Below are 16,472 nucleotides of genomic sequence, written 5' to 3'. Positions count from 1 at the left end.
TTGTTTTTTAACAATGTCCGGTACAGACAGGGACAACAGGGAGGGTGTCAGTTGTTTTATGCCATTCCACTGAACCTGCCCCAGAGACGGTTCCTTAGCCACTAAAGATCCTCCTCTGTGAGCTCTCTGGACAGAGAGTTGTTGTCTTCGGCTGGGTATACAGTGCATTCGGGAAAGTATTCACACCCCTTCCTTTTTCCACATTTTGTTACGTTACAGCCTTATTCTGAAATAGGGATGGTGATGATATAAAAATAAATCATCATCAATCTAAACACAATACCCCATAAGTATTCAGACCCTTTGCTATCAGACTTGAAATTGAAATCCTTGAGATGTTTCTACAACTTGGAGTCCACCTGTGGTAAATTCAATTGACTGTACATGGTTTGGAAAGGCACACCTTTCTATATAAGGTCCCACAGTTGACAGTGCATGTCAGAGCAAAAGCAAAGCCATAAGGTTGAAGGAATTGTCCGTAGAGCTCAGAGACAGGATTGTGTCGAGGCTCAGATCTGGGGAAAGGTACAAAAACATTTCTGCAGCATCGGACGTCCCCAGGAAGTGGCCTTCATCATTCTTAAATGGAAGAGGTTTGGAACCACCAAGACTCTTCCTGGAGCTGGCCGCCCGGCCAAACTTAACAATCAGGGGAGAAGGGCCTTGGTCAGGGAGGTGACCATGAACCTGCTGGTCACTTTGACAGAGCTCCAGAGTTTCTCTGTGGAGATGGGAGAACCTTCCAGAAGGACAACCATCTCTGCAGCACACCACCGATCAGGCCTTTATGGTAGAGTGGCCAGAAGGAACCCACTCCTCAGGAAAAAGCACATGACAGCCCACTTGGAGATTGCCCAAAGGCACCTAAAGGACTCTCAGACCATGACAAACAAGATTCTCTGGTCTGATGAAACCAAGATTGAACTCGTTGGCATGAATGCCAAGCGTCACGTCTGGAGGATACCTGGCACCATCCCTAGGTAAATTATGGTGGTGGCAGCATCATGCTGTGGAGATTTTTTCAGCGGCAGGGACTGGGAGGCTAGTCAGGATCGAGCGAAAGATGAATGGAGCAAAGTACAGAGAGATCCTTGATGAAAACCTGTTCCAGAGTGCTCAGGACCTCATACTGAGGCGAAGGTTCACCTTTTCAACAGGACAACGGCCTTAAGCACACAGCCAAGACAACCAGTGGCGGTTCTAGACCATTTCAACTGGGGGGGCCAAGCTGGGGCCAGTTGTACTGTTAGAGGGGCCAGTTACATTAGACGTTATTGTTGTCATATCGTTTTCTTCACTGCATTACAGGCATTAGCAGGCAAAAGACCATGTTCATAATCATTAGTGTTCCGTGTTGCCACTGTCTAATAACGGATGTTACAAATTATTTCATACTCCACATTTAGGGGGGCCACAAGGGGGTCCAAAATTGTTGTCACAGAATCACCCCTGAAGACAACGCACGAGTGGCTTCGAGACAAGTCTCTGAATGTCCTTGAGTGGCCCAGCCAGAGCCAAGACTTGAATCCTATCGAACATCTCTGGAGAGAACTGAAAATAGCTGTGCAGCGACGATCTCCATTCAACCTGACATAATTTGAGATAATCTGCAGTGAAGAATGGTAGAAACTCCCCAAATGCAGGTGTGCCATGTTTGTGGCGTCGTACCCAAGAAGACTCGAGGCTGTAATCACTGCCAAATGTGCTTCAACAAAGTACTGAGTGAAGGGTCTGAATACTTCCTTAAATGCTATTATTAATTTTTTTTGTATAAATTTGCAAGAATTCTAAAAACCTGCTTTTGCTTTGACATTATGGGGTATTGTGTGTAGATTGATGAGGGGGAAAAAACTATTTAATCCATTTTAGAATAACGCTGTAACATAACAAAATGTTTAAAAAGTCAAGGGGTCTGAATACTTTCCAAATGCATTGTAGGTCCTACACTGACTGCACCTGGTTGGGCACGGCTGCCTTCCTCCACTCGCATTCCACATCCATACGGCCAGTATTGTGAACCGCCACATTTGGCTGCATAGCTATACTTTTGAGCTCCACAGAGGCATTCATTCGTAAGTGGTAGAGAGAATCCCCTGGTCACCTATAGAGACCTGCCAAGAGGAAGGATGTGCTATATAAATAAAATTTATTTGATTGATGACATTACAGCTGTAGAATATTTAAGAAACTGTCATTTTCACGAGGACAAGTGCAGTTTTTCCATAAACGTTTAATTAATAACTTGGGATTTTATTACTTGACATATCAATCATATAGTGGGAAGGATCCTATAAATCAAGACTGTGTGATTGCATGTAGCACTCTGAATAAATAAATACTGTGCCTCTGAAGATTTGTCTCAGGTCATGAAACTACAATACAGACTGGATGTCTAAACAAAGTCCATTCTGAATGTCAATAGATTTTAGATTCATTCTCATCAATGACAACATCCTAGAACTGAGTTATCACTCATCTGACTGGTATCCGGGGTGATCTGGTTCATGATTATATAGTTGAATAAGTGGCTCTATCCTTGTAGAATGTTGTCAGCAGTATAGAACACATTCTATTGCTAAGATGCTCAAACTTAATTTAATAGAGATACACTCACCGACACAGGATCAACTTTATCCCTCATGCCTACACTCACTGACACAGGATAAACTTTATCCCTCATGTCTACACTCACTGACACAGGATTAACTTTATCCCTCATGTCTACACTCACTGACACAGGATAAACTTTATCCCTCATGTCTACACTCACTGACACAGCATAAACTTTATCCCTCATGGCTACACTCACTGACACAGGATAAACTTTATCCCTCATGTCTACACTCACTGACACAGGATACACTTTATCCCTCATGTCTACACTCACTGACACAGGATTAACTTTATCCCTCATGTCTACACTCACTGACACAGGATTAACTTTATCCCTCATGTCTACACTCACTGACACAGGATAAACTTTATCCCTCATGTCTACACTCACTGACACAGCATAAACATTATCCCTCATGCCTACACTCACTGACACAGGATAAACTTTATCCCTCATGTCTACACTCACTGACACAGGATAAACTTTATCCCTCATGTCTACACTCACTGACACAGGATAAACTGTATCCCTCATGCCTACACTCACTGACACAGGATTAACTTTATCCCTCATGTCTACACTCACTGACACAGGATAAACTGTATCCCTCATGTCTACACTCACTGACACAGGATAAACTTTATCCCTCATGTTTACACTCACTGACACAGGATAAACTGTATCCCTCATGTCTACACTCACTGACACAGGATACACTTTATCCCTCATGCCTACACTCACTGACACAGGATAAACTTTATCCCTCATGTCTACACTCACTGACACAGGATAAACTTTATCCCTCATGTCTACACTCACTGACACAGGATACACTTTATCCCTCATGTCTACACTCACTGACACAGGATTAACTTTATCCCTCATGTCTACACTCACTGACACAGGATTAACTTTATCCCTCATGTCTACACTCACTGACACAGGATAAACTTTATCCCTCATGTCTACACTCACTGACACAGCATAAACATTATCCCTCATGCCTACACTCACTGACACAGGATAAACTTTATCCCTCATGTCTACACTCACTGACACAGGATAAACTTTATCCCTCATGTCTACACTCACTGACACAGGATAAACTGTATCCCTCATGCCTACACTCACTGACACAGGATTAACTTTATCCCTCATGTCTACACTCACTGACACAGGATAAACTGTATCCCTCATGTCTACACTCACTGACACAGGATAAACTTTATCCCTCATGTTTACACTCACTGACACAGGATAAACTGTATCCCTCATGTCTACACTCACTGACACAGGATACACTTTATCCCTCATGCCTACACTCACTGACACAGGATAAACTTTATCCCTCATGTCTACACTCACTGACACAGGATAAACTGTATCCCTCATGTCTACACTCACTGACACAGGATAAACTTTATCCCTCATGTCTACACTCACTGACACAGGATAAACTTTATCCCTCATGTCTACACTCACTGACACAGGATAAACTTTATCCCTCATGCCTACACTCACTGACACAGGATAAACTTTATCCCTCATGCCTACACTCACTGACACAGGATGCACTTTATCCCTCATGTCCACACTCACTGACACAGGATAAACTGTATCCCTCATGTCTACACTCACTGACACAGGATAAACTTTATCCCTCATGTCTACACTCACTGACACAGGATAAACTTTATCCCTCATGTCTACACTCACTGACACAGGATAAACTTTATCCCTCATGTCTACACTCACTGACACAGGATAAACTTTATCCCTCATGCCTACACTCACTGACACAGGATAAACTTTATCCCTCATGCCTACACTCACTGACACAGGATGCACTTTATCCCTCAATTCAACACTCACTGACACAGGATTAACTTTATCCCTCATGTCTACACTCACTGACACAGGATAAACTTTATCCCTCATGTCTACACTCACTGACACAGGATAAACTTTATCCCTCATGTCTACACTCACTGACACAGGATAAACTTTATCCCTCATGTCTACACTCACTGACACAGGATAAACTTTATCCCTCATGTCTACACTCACTGACACAGGATAAACTGTATCCCTCATGTCTACACTCACTGACACAGGATAAACTTTATCCCTCATGTCTACACTCACTGACACAGGATAAACTGTATCCCTCATGACTACACTCACTGACACAGGATCAACTTTATCCCTCATGTCTACACTCACTAACACAGGATAAACTGTATCCCTCATGTCTACACTCACTGACACAGGATCAACTTTATCCCTCATGTCTACACTCACTGACACAGGATCAACTTTATCCCTCATGTCTACACTCACTGACACAGGATAAACTGTATCCCTCATGTCTACACTCACTGACACAGGATCAACTTTATCCCTCATGTCTACACTCACTGACACAGGATAAACTGTATCCCTCATGCCTACACTCACTGACACAGGATAAACTTTATCCCTCATGTCTACACTCACTGACACAGGATAAACTTTATCCCTCATGTCTACACTCACTGACACAGGATAAACTTTATCCCTCATGTCTACACTCACTGACACAGGATAAACTGTATCCCTCATGCCTACACTCACTGACACAGGATAAACTTTATCCCTCATGCTGGCCCTGACCAAACCGGCAAGTTGCCCTCACTATAGCTGCACTTCTCCACATGGCCAGACTTATAGTGGTCTTCTCCCCTTTTAATGCTCTTATGCTCATTCTTCAAAAATGCCATAAGGTCTGAAATAGACACCAAAGTCGACATACTGTACAAATAATTATCTAGGCTAAGTAATACTAAAATATGATTTTATCTACTGCTCTGCTAACTAACCAGCTAAAGTGTAGTCAGTGACTAGCTAAGACAGAGAAAGGGGACGGAAGAAGTTCCACACTGTAATGTCTGCGTCCAACTCCCACTCCCAAACACTTAGATCCCGGGAACACAGCCCACTTTCCAGCTCACGCTCCAGATCCCAATCACCGGAATTCTAATCACCTGTTCACACACCTGCATGTCATCATCCCACAGTATCTAGTTCAGTTCCTACCCCATCACTGTGAGTTTTTTTGTTGTTGTTGAGAAACACTTTTTCGGAGTGCTGTTTTTTCCCGTCCTTCTCTCCTCCCGTTTTTGCCTGCCTCACTCACAACATATTTGAACTACAATTCATATACCAGGCAGATCGAGTTGACAGTTTTTGGTTGTGACCATGGTGATTCCAATATTGTTTGTTTAAATCTATCAAAAGTAGAGAACTTTACAGACCATGAGTGGTCTTGTTGCACTACATGATGAAATGAATAAGGAGTCCAAATGTATCAAATCTCCAGACACATCTTTTAGGAATCACAGTTCTGAGAGAGAATATTCTCAGGGCTATTGCAAGACACTACATACGATCATTTTTCAGTTAATATCCATTATTGACAGTTTTTGGAATTTTAAACACTTTTTTGGAGAGTTTAATATTGGGATCCTTTGCTCCGGACAAGGGTATTTCCAGGCATGGAAATGTATAATGTTCAAAGTATTTTGGGGGGCAAAGCTCGTGGGCCCCATGTGGTGTGTGCTACGCCAGTGTCCTCCATCACATCCAGCTGCCAAGGGGAAACAATTTGTTTTAACAGCTTCCTCCCCTCCACCACTAGACAACTGATAACAACAATTTCTCTCGAATTGGAGTTGTATATTACTGGTACATGTACAGTGCATTCGGAAAGTATTCAGACCCCTTGACTTTTTCCACATTTTCTTACGTTATAGCCTTATTATAACATTTATTTAATTGTTTTTTCCCTCATCAATCTACACACAATACCCCATAATGACAAGCAAAAAAGTTTTTTTGCAAATGTATTAAAAATAAAAAACGGAAATATCACAGTTACATAAGTATTCAGACCCTTTACTCAGTACATTGTTGCACATTTGGCAATGAATACAGCCTTGAGTCTTCTTGGGTGTCACACTACAAGCTTGGCACACCTGTATTTGGGGAGTTCCTCCAATTCTTCTCTGCAGATTATCTCAAACTCTGTCAGGTTGGATGGGGAACGTCGCTGAACAGCTATTTTCAGGTCTCTCCAGAGATGTTCAATAGGGTTCAATTCCGGGCTCTGGCTGGGCCACTCAAGGACATTCAGAGACTTGTCCCGAAGCCACTCCTGCATTGTCTTGGCTGTGTGTGTAGTAGAGTGATGTTGTTCCCCTAGATTATGCACCAAGTTGCACGCAAGGACAGTTCAAGTAGGCCAGGGCAAGAGGGGATGTTAATAAATTAATAACAATAATAATAATTCAATGTGTTTTCTTTATTTAATTACAGCAGCATAGTTAATGTTATTTTTCGGTGTACAAAATTTTTTGATATCTATATTGTAAATACACCTAATTGTAAAAGTTTGTATATTTTGGTTTGGTCCATCGCGGGTTATCCGTACTTACGGACCCTTTTATCGTTCTCTTTTGCCGGACCTTCAGCTAGCAAGGTATGTTGTCCTTGGCGCCGTAATTTGGCAATATAAAACTGTGGTAAAGTTACATAAAGTGCTGTTACGCAATTATAGGGTTTGTTACAATGTGAACAATTATAAAGATTTATGTTAACTTTCACCAAGCTCGCTAATTAGGGTACCTATTGTAACTCGGGAGTATTTGGGACCGTGTTTGAGTGAGTTGCTATGTGGTCACGCAGGTGCCCCGAGAGCTGTGACTGCACCGAGGGCTAACCTATTGTGTGTTGTCTCTTCGTGTGCAGGTATGTCTTTTATTTTGTTCCGAATATGTTGTATATAATTTTAACTGTATTGTATAGTGTGCTGATGGGCACTGAATGTATGTATGCAGTTCCCGCTCTTTTGCCGGACCTTCAGCTAGCAAGGTGCCCGAGAGCTGTGACTGCACCGAGGGCTAACCTATTGTGTGTTGTCTCTTCGTGTGCAGGACCAATAAACATGATTCAACCATCATAATTCCGGTTGTGGCAGTGTCCTGATTAAAAGTACACAACGCAGAACGAACCACGCTACAAACTGGTGCCGTGACCTGCCGACTGGTCAGCTCGAGCCGACCCCCGGGAGCTGTGCATGTGGCTGAGGCGCATGACCTGCGCATGCGCATTTGTTGATGGTTTGCTGTAAGATAATATATACTGTAAACAGTGAATGTGAGTGTAGCATATTCATTAGATACAGGTATTCGTGATTATTTGTATGTTTTTGATGAATTTGTTTATTGCAATTTTTTGGGGGTATTTGAATGCAGTAAATTACATTGTATTTTAGTGCTCTGTTGAGCCATGGAAAACTCTCAAGTCCATAAATTTGGTTATGCTGGGGATTTTAGTGTGGGTAGAGGGAGGGGTGTCCTTGCATTTACGCCAAGTGTACAGTCAGCTCCTGGGAGTAGAGCGTTTGCTAGTCCTGAGTTTTCAAGCGCTGGGAGGGGTAGGCTGTTTGTTCCACCTGACCAGGGTATCCCACCTCTGTCTTTTGATGTACCATCATCCACAGTCCTCAGTGATAATGGGACGCCTCCAAGTCAGCTTAGTGACATTATTAAGCAGATTGGTTCAGAGATAGGTGAATCCATCAGAGCGAGTTTACTGCAGTCTGGGGTTTCAAGTCTTTCTCCTGCCTGTCCCCCTCACCAGCCCCAGCAGGTTCCCCTGCCTGAGCAGTGTGGGTCAACCTTTATTGATGCGTCCAAGCTGAATCTGGTTGTGAAGTCCGATGTTAGTCCTCCACCTTTCTTTAGGGGTGATGGCTCAGATAAGTACTCTGTCCTGGAGTGGGAGGAGTTAATGGGAGTCTACTTAGAGAAGAGGGGTTACACTGGGTCTGAGAATGTTGGGGAGGTGATGTCTAGGCTCATGGGGAGGGCACGGGATGTGACCAAAGTCTGGATGCGTAACAACCCTGTTGACACAGATGTTAAGGCGGTGTTCAGTGTTCTCAAGCAACACTTTGGGGATACTGTCTGCTCAGGTATGCCATTAGCTGATTTCTATTCAATCAAACCATATGCTAATGAGGGTCCAATAGATTTCTGGATTAGGCTTAACAAAGCTGCAGAGGCAGCCAAACAGTACCTTGTGAGTGAGGGCAGGACCCTACCCAATGAGTGCTCAGAGTTGGCAGTCATGTTTGTACGCAACTGTCCTGTTAGAGAGTTGGCCCAAGTGTTCAAGAGCAAACCCATTCGTGACTGGACAGCCAGTGAGGTACAGGATCAGTTGGATGAACTGTTAAGGGAACGTAAAGCATGTAGAACACAACTTTCACAGCAGGTGGCTGCCGTCTTTGACTCCCCACAGGAGGGAGTGGGTCCTGTGAACAGACCTAAGGTGTCATCCTTTTCTCAATGTGGCCGTGAACCAGACCAGGCACCATCTATATCTGAGGGTGAGACATTCGAGAAGGTTTTGACTTTGTTAGAGAAGGCTCTGGTCAGCAATACTCAGTCTGTGAACAGAGGGCCCCGTAAACAGTTCCACAAACGTCAGCGTGAGTGCGCCGTCTGTGGAAGCACTAATCACTGGACCAAAGCTCACTGTCAGATGCACCAGCTGTGCTTCAAGTGCTTCTCTCCGGGCCACATTAGCTTTGACTGTAGTGAGGCTGGGCAGCGACAGAGCCCTGGATGTGGACAGACTGGCAGGTCTCAGGAAAACTAGAATGCCTCCATTCTGAGGAGGGCAATGTGGGGCAGTCTTATTTTTCCTCCACTGATGATGATATCCAATCTGTTTATTCTTACTTTTGTGAGTCAGTACCCAAGAGCAACACAGTCATTTTTCAGAACACAATGAGAATTTCGCAGAATGACAGTTTGTTTTACACCTCCGTGCTAGTACAGGATAAAGTTGAGCTGAAGGGGATGTTAGATAGTGGGTCCATGGCTACTACTCTGACCGCAGATATTGTACCTCGGTTGAGGGAGGCAGGAGTGGTAGAGGGGAACTTTCTAGCTCCTTCAGATATTATCCTGGTGGGTTGTGGTGGGAAGCAAACTAGCCCAGTGGGCATATGTGATTTAAAAATTCAGCTTTATGGTTTCAGCTATGTAGTCCCAGTGCTTATTGTAGATGGGCAGGTTGATGAACTCATTGTGGGCACTAATGTGTTGAAGTCTTTGATTAGACAGTTCAAATCAAATGACAGCTACTGGCGGGTGGTGGGTACACCAGGTTCCTCTAGCCAGTGCGATGACAGCCACTTCCTGCGTCTCCTGTCAAATCTGGAGAGATGGAGAGGAGACTCTATCCCAGATAAAGTAGGCACCATTAAGTTGAAGAGAGCAGTAACACTCCAACCCATGAGTGAGCATCTAGTGTGGGGCCGCCTACCCCCAAAGACAAAACTCTCTGTGGGCAGTACTGTTGTTGTCGAGCCCAGCACGTCTCGTTGTGTGAATCGACACATACTAGTGGGGAGAGTAGTTACGCCTCTGTGGGGGGATGGATGGCTACCTGTGAAGATAGTGAATCCAACAACATCACCAGTTACCCTGAGACGAAATGCTAAAGTGGCGGATGTGTATCCTTGCATTGCATTAGAGGATTTTGATGATGTCAAGCAGCAAGCAGCTTACCAGAACGTGGCTAAAGTTCAATGTGACAGCTCACACGGCAGTCTGACAGCTAAGAGTTCAGTTGGTGGCAGTGTAGTTCATGGCAACAGTACACTGAGCAATCTTGGACTTCAAGGCCTGTCTGTTGAGGAGTGTCCAGTTTCACAGTTCTGGAAGGATAAACTTGTCAATTTAATTGGGAAGTATGACACAGTGTTCTCTAGACATAGCCTAGATTGTGGTGAGGCAAAGGGGTTCTGCCATCGCATACGGCTGACTGATGACCGCCCATTTCGATTACCTTATCGTAGGCTTTCTCCAGCTCATTACCAAAAACTCAGGGAAACACTGGATGATATGGAGGAAAAGGAAATTGTCAGAAAATCCAGCAATGAGTATGCCTCACCATTGGTGCTGGTATGGAAAAAGAATGGGGACTTGCGCCTATGTACTGACTTTAGGTGGTTAAATGCCCGCACTGTAAAGGACGCTCATCCCCTGCCTCATGTACTGGCCGCGCTGGGAGGTAATGCCTTCTTCAGCACAATGGACTTGACGTCAGGGTATTATAACGTGCCACTGCATGAAGAGGACAGGAAATACACAGCCTTTTCCTCTCCTTTAGGTCTGCACGAGTACAATCGGTTGCCTCAGGGCCTATGCAACAGCCCGGCTACGTTTATGAGAATGATGCTGACCATCTTTGGTGACCAAAACTTTCTAAGTCTCCTTTGTTATTTGGATGATCTGATGGTTTTTGCTAAGACTGAGGAAGAGAGTCTGCAGAGACTTGAGATGGTTTTTCAGCGGTTGCAGGAGCACAATCTTAAACTGTCTCCGTCTAAGTGCAAGTTTTTGAGGAGGTCTGTTAAGTTTTTGGGTCACATCATTTCTCAGGAGGGTGTAGCCACTGACCCTGCTAAAGTTCAAACTATTTTGAACGTGACTGAGAGCGAGATGATGGAAGCTGATGGTGTCACTCCGTCTCCTAGCAAAATCCGTTCTTTCCTTGGTATGGTAGTATACTATCAGCACTACATTGAGAATTGTTCCATGGTTGCTAGGCCAGTGTTTCAGCTAACTACAGGTCAGAAGAAGCCTAGGAGAGGCAAGGGTGGGAGGAGGCCTGGTCCCACTCGCAGGCTCACTGCTGCAGACTGGACTGCCGAATGTCAACTCGCTTTTGAAGCTTTGAAATCAGCACTAGTTGACCAGGCACTGCTGGCTCATCCAGATTTTTCTCAGCCATTTTTACTTTCTGTGGATGCATCTACTAGTGGTTTGGGAGCGGTACTATCCCAAGTGCAAGATGGGACGGCAATAGCCAGGCCAATAGCTTTTGCTAGTAAATCTCTTAATCATGCACAATCCAAGTATCCTGCTCACCGGCTGGAATTTCTAGCCATGAAATGGGCCATTCATGATAAATTCAGCCATTGGCTGCGAGGGCATAAGTTTACTGTGTGGACCGACAACAATCCACTCAAATATATTCTTACAAAGCCGAGACTTGATGCATGCGAGCAGAGATGGGTTGCAAAGCTGGCACCCTTTGACTTTGATATCCAGTACATACCAGGTCCCAAGAATGTCGTTGCTGATGCTTTGAGCAGAGAGCCATTTGTCCGCTCCACAGTTCTGCACCGACTGACAAGAATTCCATATGATGTCCTGCTGGAGGAAGCCAGAGGTCTTCGAGTGGATGATGTTCAAGACATGTTCCGCCTCTCCTGTGAACAGCCCAAGGCTGGCTGTGGAACGTCTATGGCTCCTGGGAGTGAGTTAAGTAGAGCTGGAGACGATGTCAGTGGGTTGGTTTCCTGTGAAGAGGTGTCTGCTGTCCTCCATGCTCACCGCCGATGGGATGATGGTGCCACGGTGAGGGCCATTTCACATGCGCAGCACCTTGAGAAGTTGATGTCCATGGGTCAGAGCCCTTTACCTGTCTTTACACACAAGGAGCTGTATGATAACCAGTCACTGGATCCTGTCATCAGCAGAGTCATGTTCTTTGTAGATAGAGGCCGGCGCCCATCTAGGAGAGAGCGAGTCCTTGAAGCTAATGAAACAGTTTATACTCTAAGACAGTGGGGAAAACTCACCACACGGTTAGGGATTCTGTATCGTGTCTCAAAACACCCAGTGAGTAAGAAGAAAATATTCCAGTATGTTGTACCTGTGTCTTTGAGAGGCCTTGTGTTGAAGGGAGTTCATGATGATGCTGGTCATCAGGGTCAGCAGCGCACATTGTGGCTTACGAGACAGCGGTTTTACTGGAACTCTATGGAAAAGGATGTCAAGGAATACGTGGCCCACTGTAAGAGATGCGTGTTGAGTAAAGCACCTGAGCCTGAAGCAAGAGCTCCACTTGTCTCCATTGTGACAACGGCACCTTTGGAACTTGTGTGTATTGATTTCTGGACTGCAGAAGATTCAAACAACAAGTCTATTCATGTGTTAGTAGTGACTGATCACTTTACTAAGCTGGCATGTGCGTATCCGTGTCCAAACCAGTCTGCTAAGACTGTGGCTCGTGTTCTCTGGAATAATTTCTTCTGCGTTTATGGGTTCGCTGATTGTATCCATTCTGACAGGGGTGCTAACTTTGAAAGTTCACTTATTGCAGAATTACTTCAGTTATCTGGTGTTGGAAAGTCCCACACCACACCTTATCATCCCATGGGGAACGGTCAAGCAGAACGTCTAAATCGCACGCTGGGTGGGATGATTAGAGCTCTGCCAGCTAGGTCCAAGGCTAAATGGCCTCAGATGTTGAACACATTGACATTCTCCTATAACTGCACTGTTCACGAGACTACTGGGTTTCCACCCTTCTTCTTGATGTTTGGACGCACCCCTAGGTTGCCAGTAGATGTTATGTTTGAAAGTGTGCTGTTGGATGGGGACACGGTCGATGTGGATAAGTATGTCCAGTCTTTGGGTGAGGATCTGAGAGAAGCCATGACATTGGCTCAGCAGCATGCAAGTAAGCAACAAAAGAGACAAGCCGAGGTCTACAACAGACGGTTGAAGGGTCATTCGGTAGAGAAGGGAGACAGAGTTCTACTTGCTAACAAGGGAGAGAGGGGCAAGAAGAAACTGGCTGATCGCTGGGACAGTGCGGTGTACATAGTTGTTGCGAAGAACAGCTCACTGAACACATATCGTATACAGCACCCTACCACTGGACGCATCAAGACGGTGCATAGGAACCTGATTATGCCAGTCAACTTTCTGCCTTTGCCTTCATGGGAGGAACCTGAGAGTCACGGATATCTATCGAGTGGTGACGTGTTCTCTGAGATGTCTGCAGCGTCCAGCAAAATGGATGGGAGTGACGCAAGGACTGTCCACTGGGTAGCAAGCCTTCCTGAGTCTTCTGGGAGGATATTCCAAGAAGATGGTGTAGTCCCAGTTGATGGAAGTGAAGTGGAACGGCCATATGACGTCCCCTTGAGTGAGGTGTGCTCAGTAGAAGTGGACCAGAGAGAGATTCCCAAAGCCTTCAAGAGTTCTGATGGCGAAACTCCATTCAGTGGGGATGGTGCTGTGACAGATATTGTTAACTTGGTTGAAGATGCTTTGTCAGTGTGGTCTGTGGCAATCTACCAGGATTCTGATCAGTCGTCTGACACTACTAGTGTTGAGTCTGTAACTGAAAGTGTGCTGGCTCCGGATAGGCCGAGTTGTAGTATTCCCCAACCTGAGGTTAGACCTCTGAGCACGGTTAGTGCTGTCCGTGACATTCCTGCTAGGTTTTTGGGTGAGGGTGTTCGGACTAGACTAGGTAGATTTATTAAGCCAGTGGATAGGTTAATCCAAACTATGTCTACACAGGAAATGAAACCGTTCTTGGTTTCTCAGTGACGGTAGGATATTGCCTACCTTTTCATTTTTTTTGTGTGTATATGGTAATCTAACTGGGTCTTAGAGTGATTGGTGGGTTGGTCTAATATTTTTGACAATTCATGTAACTTTGTGTGTAGTTCATCAGCATAAAATGTATTTGGCATTTTTTGTATACGGTTGAATAAGGGATTAGCTACCTCTTATTTTTCCTAATCCTTCGCGGGATAGCTTTCCAGCTGATCGACCATTTGTGGGTCTAGATTTAAGGGACTACACTGGGTTACTCCGTCGCTCTGTGGGTGTGAAATTTTTTTTCTTAAATTTTTTTTTCTTTCTTTGCTTTGTTACCTTCGAGGTAATGTGTTTTGTGCCTATAATCTAGTGTAAAACAGTGGGGGTGAATGTAGTAGAGTGATGTTGTTCCCCTAGATTATGCACCAAGTTGCACGCAGGGACAGTTCAAGTAGGCCAGGGCAAGAGGGGATGTTAATAAATTAATAACAATAATAATAATTCAATGTGTTTTCTTTATTTAATTACAGCAGCATAGTTAATGTTATTTTTCGGTGTACAAACATTTTTTTATATCTATATTGTAAATACACCTAATTGTAAAAGTTTGTATATTTTGGTTTGGTCCATCGCGGGTTATCCGTACTTACGGACCCTTTTATCGTTCTCTTTTGCCGGACCTTCAGCTAGCAAGGTATGTTGTCCTTGGCGCCGTAATTTGGCAATATAAAACTGTGGTAAAGTTACATAAAGTGCTGTTACGCAATTATAGGGTTTGTTACAATGTGAACAATTATAAAGATTTATGTTAACTTTCACCAAGCTCGCTAATTAGGGTACCTATTGTAACTCGGGAGTATTTGGGACCGTGTTTGAGTGAGTTGCTATGTGGTCACGCAGGTGCCCCGAGAGCTGTGACTGCACCGAGGGCTAACCTATTGTGTGTTGTCTCTTCGTGTGCAGGTATGTCTTTTATTTTGTTCCGAATATGTTGTATATAATTTTAACTGTATTGTATAGTGTGCTGATGGGCACTGAATGTATGTATGCAGTTCCCGCTCTTTTGCCGGACCTTCAGCTAGCAAGGTGCCCGAGAGCTGTGACTGCACCGAGGGCTAACCTATTGTGTGTTGTCTCTTCGTGTGCAGGACCAATAAACATGATTCAACCATCATAATTCCGGTTGTGGCAGTGTCCTGATTAAAAGTACACAACGCAGAACGAACCACGCTACATGTGCTTAGGGTTGTTGTGCTGTTGGAAGGTGAACCTTCGTCCCAGTCTGAGGTCCTGAGTGCTATGGAGCAGTTTTCATCAAGGATATCTCTGTGCTTTGCTCCATTCATCTTTCGCTCGATAATGACTAGTCTCCCAGTCCCTGCCGCTGAAAAAATCTCCACAGCATGATGCTGCCACCACCATAATTCACCTAGGGATGGTGCCAGGTTTCCTCCAGACGTGACGCTTGGCATTCATGCCAAAGAGTTCAATCTTGGTTTCATCAGACCAGAGAATCTTGTTTGTCATGGTCTAAGAGTCCTTTAGGTGCCTTTGGGCAAACTCCAAGTGGGCTGTCATGTGCCTTTTCCTGAGGAGTGACTTCCTTCTGGCCACTCTACCATAAAGGCCTGATTGGTGGAGTGCTGCAGAGATGGTTGTCCTTCTGGAAGGTTCTCCCATCTCCACAGAGAAACTCTGGAGCTCTGTCAAAGTGACCATCGGGTTCTTGGTCACCTCCCTGACCAAGGCTCTTTCCCCTGATGGCTCAGTTTGGCCGGGCGGCTAGCTGTAGGAAGAGTCTTGGTGGTTCCAAACTTCTTCCATTTAAGAATGATGGAGGCCACTGTGTTCTTGGGGACGTTCGATGCTGCAGAAATGTTTTGGTACCCTTCCCCAGATCTGTGCCTCGACACAATCCTCTCTGAGCTCTGAGGACAATTCCTTCGACCTCATGGCTTGGTTTTTACTCTGACATGCACTATCAACTGTGGGACTGTAAACAGGTGTGTGCCAATTTCGAGTGTCATAGCAAAGGGTCTGTTTTGTATTGTGTGTAGATTCATAATAAATAAATAAAAAACATTTTAGAATAAGGCTGTAACGTTACAAAATGTGGAAAAAGTAAAGGGGCCTGACTACCTTCCGAATGCCCTGTACGCCAGGGCTACCCTTTTTTCAATCAGTTTTGAGATGGGGAAGTAGTAGACAATAGAACTATATGAATGGAAAACTTTGTGACTTGTGTTGTCACAAAAAGTCAGATTATGGAGCCTGATAATCAAGAAAATATAAGAATACAATAAGAGTTATTCAGTTAGGTTGCATCAAAGTTACCTATTGTTGTTCATAAATAATCAAAATATGTCAAGGGAATTGTATTCAGTGCCTGGCCTTAAGTG

This window comes from Salmo trutta, chromosome 21 (genome assembly GCF_901001165.1).
Source record: "Salmo trutta chromosome 21, fSalTru1.1, whole genome shotgun sequence".
NCBI lineage: Eukaryota > Metazoa > Chordata > Actinopteri > Salmoniformes > Salmonidae > Salmo > Salmo trutta.
This window is presented reverse-complemented; position numbering follows the sequence as displayed.